The sequence below is a fragment of the Amblyomma mixtum genome, chromosome 1 (genome assembly GCF_055824585.1).
Source record: "Amblyomma mixtum isolate Tamu chromosome 1, ASM5582458v1, whole genome shotgun sequence".
Classification (NCBI taxonomy): Eukaryota; Metazoa; Arthropoda; class Arachnida; order Ixodida; family Ixodidae; genus Amblyomma; species Amblyomma mixtum.
Genome location: NC_143012.1, coordinates 175168391 through 175177843, shown reverse-complemented (window position 1 = coordinate 175177843; position 9453 = coordinate 175168391).

The window sequence follows — 9453 nt, the reverse complement described above, 5'->3', positions numbered from 1 at the left end:
CAGTTAATAGCGCACGAGTGCAAAGAGCCAGGGGTCTATAATGACGATATCAGAAAACTGAAAAAGAAAATTGAGTTATTAGATGAAGATCGATATCGAGGAGCGCTCGTTCGCGCCAGGGCCGAAAGATGCGCAGCAGGCGAGACGCCCACTAAACGGGCTCTCGGTCTCGAGAAAGCGCATGCTCGTCGAAACGACATAGAAGAAATAGAGTGGAACGGCAACCTCGTTACAGATAAAGACGGCATTGCACGTGCGTTTTACGAATACTATCAGCAACTGTTTGCATTTCGCGACATGAACATGGACAGGTTTAAGCGCGTGTTTCTTTCTTCCTTGCCACGACTAGATGCTGACAGAACATAAAGGTTGGAACTACCAATTTCCGAACATGAAGTTGAGCGTGCCATTGATAATCTAAATCCAGGGAAGTCGCCAGGGCCTGATGGCTTGAGCGCGGCTTTTTATAAATCATTTAAAAAAGTGTTGTTCCCATTGTTAGCTGCAGTATTTAACGAAGGCTACGATCTTAACTTGTTGCCGCCTTCTTTTGCGTCGTCACATACTGTACTAATCCCTAAAACAGAACAAACTGAGAAATTGAGATTGGTGACGTCATACAGACCAATAGCCCTAACAAATGTTGATTACAAGATACTAATGAAAGTACTAGCAGCCAGATTACAGACCGTTATTAAAGGGGAGGAGACATCAAATTTGTGGTTCGCGCGTTCTTAGTTTCAAACGCTTCTTATGGCTCCAGGCAGCATGATACACACTAAAATATTCATATGTTCACAGTGAATAATTTATTATCGCATTTTTAGGTGAACGATTTTCGGTTTCGGTTTCGGAACGCCGAGTTGTACAGTGACGTCACAGAGGGGGAAGATCAACTACTGCGCCTGGTCACGGGGGCCCACAAAAGCTGTGACGCACCTACTGCTGCGTCGTCTGCTTCCTCACACACGTGCTGACCAGCGCACGAAAAAAACAACGGCATGGCTAGCAGCTCGGATTCTGACGGATCTGATTCCAATGAGTGAGGACATCGACTTTTTTTTTATCACACGCTAATATCGCCTTCGCGGGTTCGCGTGAGGATGCGAAACACTTTGCAAAATGCCAGTAAGCATCGCTGCGCCGCTCTACCCAAGCTGCGCACACAACCGGTGTCACACTTCGCCGCCGTGCAGCAGTACCTGGGCGCTGCTTGGGATGGTGTACAAATATCACAAGAAAAGACAAGATCGCCTTGTTATCAGAACTGCCAGCTATACTCGAGCAGCGACAAAGCATGCCTGCTTATGTTCGGAGCTTTCGGCAACGGCACCGCTCGCGGGCGCTCAGGGCGATGAGCTCTGCTGCTGCCTGGCTGCCGTGGTCGTCGCTAGGCCTATATCCTGTTTCGCAAGCGGCCGGCGCTTCGGAAGTCGCCTGCGCTATAATAAAAGGCCTACAAATAGCTTTAGTGTCAACAGCATCATCTCACAATAAAATAATAGTATGGTCAGTCTCCTCGACGCCTTCGGCAGCGGAGCTAGCGGGCGCCAGGCGAGCCGGACCCGACCGTCGGGCCAGCGGCAGCTGCGAGGCGGTTGTGGCAAGAAATTTGCTCATATCACAGTTGTTACCTCTACCAGCAGCTCAGTATTAGTCAGCGATCCTCAAAAATGACAATTTTTTCACATTTCTTGTCCCATGGTTTATTATTTACGTCAAGAACACTCTTCAGCTCGCTTTTATGACGTCGGCAGACGGTATCCAGGCTGGCCAACCGGCCGTCAGGCTCGGCGTACTTCACGTCCGCACAAGAAAATACAAAACAGCCATGCTACCAGAAAGGATGTGCTTCCTAAATTCGAGATACGACAGCATGACTGTGCTAAAAGTGGATCTTTCGGCAACGACGCTGCCTGCGGCAACGCCGGGCGACGACCTGCGCGCTGGTCCCAGACTGCCCTAGTCGTCGCTAGGCCTAGCTGGTTTCGCATTGACTTCGCAGCTGAGGGCGCTTCGGGACTGGCCAGCGCTCCGAAACGTGCTCCGCTCGGCACCCCTTTACTCTGAACTCGTCCGATAATAAAAGATATGTTCGATTTCCACGACGTCTTCAGCAACGGAACTAGCAGACGGCAGGCGAACCGCACCAGGTAGCAGCAGCACAAAACCGGCTATGGGATGAAATTTGCTTGCATCGCAGTCCAGGAACTCGGTATTTGCCAACGATCGTCAGAAACGATGCATTTTTGATATTCATATATCCCAGGGTTTGCTATGAACGTGAACAAACAATACTATCGCGTTCTTCAGATGCCGGCGGTCGGCACGAAGACTGGCGCAGGCCGCCCGGCTCCAAGAGTGCGCCTATGTCATCATGACGCTGCCGCTCTCCGCGCTCGCATTGGCTGCCGCTTCCCGTTGTTGCGTTTGCCGCTAGCGGCCCGCCGTTGACATCTAGCAGGCCGGACGCAGGCGGCGAGCTGCAATCGGACGGTGCGACGCTGCTCGCAACGGCGCGCCGCAAACCGAGCGAGACGCGGTTAGCAGCAAATGCGGCTCGCTGGTGCGTCGACAGCGCTCACGCGGCTGTGCCCCGCTCATCGTACGTCACTGTATTTTGGTATGACGTCACTAAAACATTAATTTTTCTTCCCTCCTTGTGACGTCAGCGTTGATGGCGCTAGCGATGGGTCTAGATCGTGAGAGTGAGCATTTAGGTAATCTTTGGAACCGAATTAAAATATTTTTTAAGCGTTTGTTGTGTCCAACACCTGGCTTTGAGTGCCCTTGCATACATAGGAATCCCATAGGAGGCTTTTTATAGCTTCAAAATTTGGTGTCTCCACCCCTTTAAGGAGATTGTTGGGCCTCACCAGACTTGCGGGATCAAGGGAAGGACCATTGCTACGAACATACATAAGGCGAGATGCGTACTGGAGTGTTGTGATGCAACATGCGGTAGCGTTGCGGTTCTGCAACTCGACCTTGAAAAGGCGTTTGATTGTTTTTCACATGATGCCTTGTTTGCAGTTCTAGATTACATTAATGTGGGTTCTGTTATCAGCGAGGGCGTAGCCTTGGCGTACCGAAACTGCACTACAAGATTAATTGTCAATAAGGAACTTGGTGCACCCGTGAACGTGCGACGTTCGGTGCGTCAGGGTTGCCCCCTCAGCCCGCTTCTGTTCTGCATTTATATTGAAACTTTGTGCTTGTCAATCCTTGAGAATGAATCTGTACAGGGCTTCCAAGTCCACATGACGGAGGTCAAACTTTTGGCGTATGCTGATGACGTATAAACGGTCGAGGGCTTGTCTTATCTCGCGCACTAAGAACACAGTTAAAATCGCCTAGGACGATCAGCTGTCTGTCACAACGAAGGCGTTCTTCGATGCTGTAAAAAAACTGCGCCCTTTCTTCTGCTTCATTAGGCGCGTACACACAAATAATCCGCCACTCGATGTTATTCAATCGAAAGTCAAGGAAGACACACCGGCCCGACACACAAGAGAAATGAGCTTGCACTTCTAGCCCCGGCAACTTCTTTAGAAAGAGAACACAACCAGCCGATGTGCCTACAGCGTGGCTAACGACAGCAAAAAACGAGGACGTGAAACGTTGCACCATGCTCCCGGTCTCTCCCTCACCATCGACTTTAGTCTCCTGCACAGCCAGTACATCTATGCCGTGCTGCGTTAAAAGCCGAAAAAGCTGGCCTTGCTTTCTTTTTCCTGCAAGACCTCTAACATTTAGGGAGGCGACTTTCAGCGGAGATGCAGGAGCCATTTTTACATAAGAAGAAGAGACCGAAAGCATGGTGCTTACCTCTCGCGTCCAGCACATGGCTAGACGCCACCGCCGCCTTCGCCGCCGGCGTCATCCTGAACGTGCACCTGGCCCTGCTCGGAAGGCGCCTTGTCGTTGGCGCGCTTCTCGCTCGCAAGGTTAGGGCGCGGCCGAAAAGAGGCCCGCCTTGCTTGAGGCGTCTTTGCTGGTGGTTCCTCTACGCTGGGCGCCGCCTCCTTGTCGCCGTCGGGGCTGGTGTCTCCATGGGGACGCTTCCCAGGCGTAGCCACAGTGGTCGTACGGCCACCGGTGTTCTGCCGGTGACCCTCGGTCGGCTCCTTCGCTACAAAGTCCGTGGGCACTGGTGGGCTTTTTGCATCCACTGAAGTCGCCTCCTTTGACTGAGGCGAGTCTCCCGTTGGTGGCTGGAGTCTTGGTCCACTGGCAAGGGGGGCGTCGCCGCTTGAAGTCGCTGACGTGTCCAGCGACACGGGGAGGTTGCCAAACTCGTGGGTACCCCTCGCTGCGTCCTCAGCCTCAGCGACGTCCATCAGCTCCCCGCTGTCTCGTTTCCCTCCGAGCCCGGTCGCAGACGCGTAGGTACGGACGCAGTCCTCGTCCGCATGTCCGTAGCGCCTGCACTTGGAGCACCTGAGAACCTTGCAGTCGCGACGAACGTGACCCGCGCCGTGGCAACGCAGGCACTGCATCGGCCGCCCGGGCACCACCACGAGAGCCAACTCGCCGGCGACTCGAACCTGGTGGGGCAGGTCGTCCACCTTCATACCTGGCTTCAACTTGAGCAGCACTGTTCTCGTGGTGGATTCCTTCTCTTTCATTCCTTAAACGCACCAACGCTCCCGCGTCACCTCGGTCACGTTTCCGAACGCCGCGAAAGCAGTCCGGATGTCGTCGTCAGCGACGCCGTGCAGCATCCAATGCAGGCGCAGCTTTACTTGCTGATCCTCGGGGTCGAAAACGATGCACCGGCGTCCCTTTACCTCATGCTCCTTCAAGGCGGCTAATTTCTTCGCGGCTTCTGGGCTGCTGAAGGTTACCGCCCACACGTGGTTTACCTGGTACGCCCCCAACGCCACGACGTCGGGGAGCGCACCAGTGTTGGCGAGGGCGTCCCTGAAGTCTTCGACCCTGTAAGGTCTCACACGCACATCTCCGTGCAAAAAAACTGTGTTTAGAACAACACGTCCGGTCGGCAGGGTAGGCAAAAAGATCTCATACTCCTTGTCTTCGGCGCTGAACCTGTTTCCGCGGCCATCGATGGCCGCTGTCGCCGCTCCGTGGGAGCTCATGATCCTGCGTCCGTACACGCCAGTGGCCGGAAGTAGAATGGTACCACTGAACCACCAACGCCGATGTTGCAGCGTCTTACTGCGCATCTCTTTATAGCGTAGTTCGGTGAGTAAGCCGGCAAAAGTAAAGCAATGCGTCGGCCGGGAATCGAACCCGGGCCACCCGCGTGGCAGGCGAGTATTCTACCACTGAACCACCGACTTTTTTTTTCTTTATTTCCGGGTACTTACACAGTACACAATCGTACACGGAAAAATTAAGCGAACTCACAGCCAAAAGTTCACGTGGAAATGATAGTAATAAGGAAGCTGTCATCCTTAGGTGGGATGACGTTGTCGTTTTAAAATTCTCTCAAATGGATCAAGGGCTCTAATCTTGGCAGCCATTCTGGAACTATACACTTCAATTTGTGCATTTCAACAAAGGCATGCATACTTTCACGAAAGTAGAGCCTTGCAGGGCGAGCATCGGGGTCTAAATGATACCCAGCCATCCGGGACCACCAGAGGCTGTGCAGACCGATTAACATGACGGTATCAAAAGGTATGCCGTCTTCGTTATCTATTGATAGGAACCTGATGCTATGTGTATCTAACGGTAAGTCTTTTTTAAGGGTTCTTTGCACCACGTCCCAAAAATAAACCCCCTCCCAACAGTGTAGAAAAACATGATCTATTGTCTCAGGCTGTTTGCATATTAAACAATGCGACCCCCATGGCAGAAAAAAACCCCTGTCTTCAAGAAATGTTTTTACCGACAACGTTCCAGTATGCAGCTTAAAGAAAAACGTTTTTACTCCTGGGGAAACTGGCATCCTTTTGACCCGCTTCAATACATCTTGACCAGGATAGCCGTTGTACAAGGCTCTGTACACAGGAACGGAGAAAAAGTCATCGCACACATCCTTATACAATTTTTTCCTATTGACTGAACACAAATATTGAATCTAAAAACGAGTTGTCAAAATTCTGACGCTGTTTACGACTTCTCTTAAAAAATCAAAAAGGCGCCCTGGCATACTTTCTGTGGCAACAACAAAATTTGGCAACGCCCGCACGAGCCTTACTTGGCAAACAGTGCGCAGAAATGGATCATTTACGTCGCGAAAGAAAATGAATCTGTTTACGAGCTGTCGGGCGAATAAGTGTGCTAGCCCAAGACCCCCGTCTTTGACACGCCGAAACAAGTTATCCCGTCTACACCGTTCCCAATTCGACGCCCAAACAAAAGCGGCAAATACCCGATGCAGCCTCTGAATGTTTAACCTGGAACAGTGAAGCGTTTTCATTACATACCACAACTTGGCAACAAAAAACAGATTACACACCGTTGCGCGTGCAAAGATAGACAGCGGCACACCGCTCCATTTGTCAGCCTTCTCACGGATTTCTTGGGCTTAATCGCGCCAAAATGGCTCACTGTCTTCATAGAATTCTAGAGGCACACCGAAGTACTTAACCGGTGTTGTGGCCCAAGTCACGTTGGCAAACGTGTAAGGCGTCGATGGCCACTCTCCGTGCCAAAACCCTAGACACTTTCCCCAATTCACCGGACTTCCAGTGGTCGTGCTGAAATCTTTCACGGCTTCGACTGCCACGCTAACGCTCTCTCTGTTCGTACAGAAGACGGCTAAGAGATGCAAGCACACAAGTGTTATCGCGAATGGTTGAGAACTGGAACATGGAAGATGTAGCAGAGTGTCTTGAGGGAACGCGTGCAGTAAAGCTCACACACTTCCAGGGTTCAAGCCATGCACGGCTGGACCGCATTTATGCATCCGTCGATGTCTTACCTGAATGTAATAGTTACGAAGTTGTGCCAGTATCTTTTTCAGACCATTGTTTAGTTAAATGTTGTTTTGGGATGGTAAAGAGAGGGAATTCTTTTTCGTGGGAAATGTGGAAATTCAATAATAAACTCCTGCAGGATGAACTGTATACCCGTATAGTAAAAGATGAAATTGCAAAAATAGGCCCCGGTAAAAATATGCTCATCTGGCAACAGTGGGAGCTGTGTAAAGAAACTATAAAAATTAAAGTAATAGAGAGGGCTGCCTGTATACGGTTTCAAGAAAAACAGAAAGAGACAGAGTTAAGGAAGCTGCTCCATAGGCTGCTGCAACAGGAATCTCTAGCGCCGGGGAAATGGACGGCAGATGTAAGGAAAACAAAGCAAAAACTAGAATTGATCGTACAAGAACGGTATCGGGGAGCGTTAGTGAGGGCCAGGGCAGAAGACATAGCTGCAGGGGAGGCGCCATCAAAACGAGCGCTAGGGTTGGAAAAAGCAAACGCTGAAAGGAACCACATCGACAAAATAGAATGGGGCGGTGTCTTGTCGGCAGACAACGACCACATAAACGCAGCTTTCAAAGAGCATTACCAAGCGCTCTTCGCATCCCACACGGTAGACACTATCACATTTAAAGATCAGTTTCTGGCGGTGATGCCGCGTCTTGGTGTTGACGTAAAAGAGAGATTAGAAGTGGCTATCACTGAAACAGAAGTGGAGCATGCAATCGCCAGTTTAAACCCCGGTAAATCGCCGGGACCAGATGGGCTCAGCGCGCGTTTTTACAAAGATTTCAAGCACGAAATTGCCCCTATCCTGAACGTTATCTTTAACGCTGCCTACACAGTAAATGCACTGCCTCCGTCATATGGGTCATCCCACACGGTGCTTATTCCTAAGACGGATCAAATAGATAAATTACGACTGGTACAGCTTACAGACCCATAGCACTTACAAACGTTGAATATAAAATTTTTATGAAGGTTTTGGCTCGTAGGTTGCAGATGGTGACTAAGGATATAGTTGGGCCACACCAGACGTGTGGGATAAGAGGGAGGTCAATAATGTCCAATATTCACAAGGTGCGAAGTGTTCTTGAGTGTTGTGATGACTCGAATGGTCGGGTGGCCATTCTCCAAGTCGACCTCGAGAAAGCTTTTGACTGCGTCGATCACGAAATTTTGTTTTCTGTTTTGGACCATGCGAATGTAGGGTCAGTTATCCGCAAGGGCGTAGCCCTGGCGTACCGAAACTGCACGACGAGATTGATCGTAAATAAGAGTCTGGGGGCCCCCATTAGCGTGCAGCGTTCGGTGCGACAGGGCTGCCCCCTCAGCCCTCTTTTGTTTTGTATATACATTGAGACATTGTGTATTAAAATATTGAACAATGACAACGTTAATGGGTTTAAGTTACAAGCAGCAGAGGTGAAGCTGCTGGCGTACGCGGATGATGTTGCAGTTTGTACGGTGCACCATGAGAGCATAACCGAGGCTGTCAAATGTGTCCGTGAGTTCTCTCAGGTTACCGGAAGCGGGGTGAACTGGGCCAAGTGCCTTGGGTTCTGGCATGGACGGTGGCCATCGAAGCCTGAACACTTTGCAAATGTGACGTGGGCGAAAACCCCAACCAAGTACTTAGGCGTCGAGCTTGATGGTTACCGCCAAAGCGAGCAATATTGGCAAGAACAGACGAAAGCGCTACGGGAGAAAGCGGAGAAGTGGAAAGGTGCCAACTTATCGATTTTCGCCAGAGCTAGTGTATGTAACCTTTTTTATATCAGTAAACTTTGGTTTGTTATGCCAGTTTTGCATTGTTCGCGTGTAAACGTACAGAGGCTCCACAGGATTTTCGCCGTCTTTGTTTGGGCTGCAAAATGAGAACGCTGCAGCAGAACAAACTTATTCCGTCGGGTGAAAGACGGTGGCTTGGGACTTGGACACCTCTTTTTGCGGCAAGTGGTCAACCGGTTTTTGTTTTTTCGCGACGTTTCCGACCCTTTCTTGCGCACTGTCTGCCAAGTTAGGCTGCGGCGCCTACTGCCGGAGTTTGTTGTCTCCACCGAAGAAATTACTTGTTGTATATTTGGCTATTATAGAGAGGTCGTCGCAAGTGTTAGATTTCTTTCAGTGTGTTTTTCTAATGAATATCTGTGTTGTGTAAAACGGAAAAAGCTGTACCACGATTTATGTGACACTGTTTTGCCACAACCTTTGTATAGAGCCTTATACAGTGGAGGCCCAGGCTCAGACGTCTTAAAGAGAGTAAAGAAAATGCAGGTGCCACCAGGCGCTAAGACCTTTTTCTTTAAATTACACACCGGAACGTTGTCAGTAAAGAAATTTTTCGAGGGAAAGGATTTATTTTTACCTTGGGGTTCGCATTGTTCAATCTGTAAGCAGCCGGAAACAATAGACCATGTTTTTTTACATTGTTGGGAAGGGGTTTATTTTTGGGATGTTTTGCAACGGTCCATGAAGAAAGATTTCCCCCTAGATTCGCATGGCATTCGATATTTAAGCATTGATAATGACGACGGGGTTCCATTTGATTTAATTATGC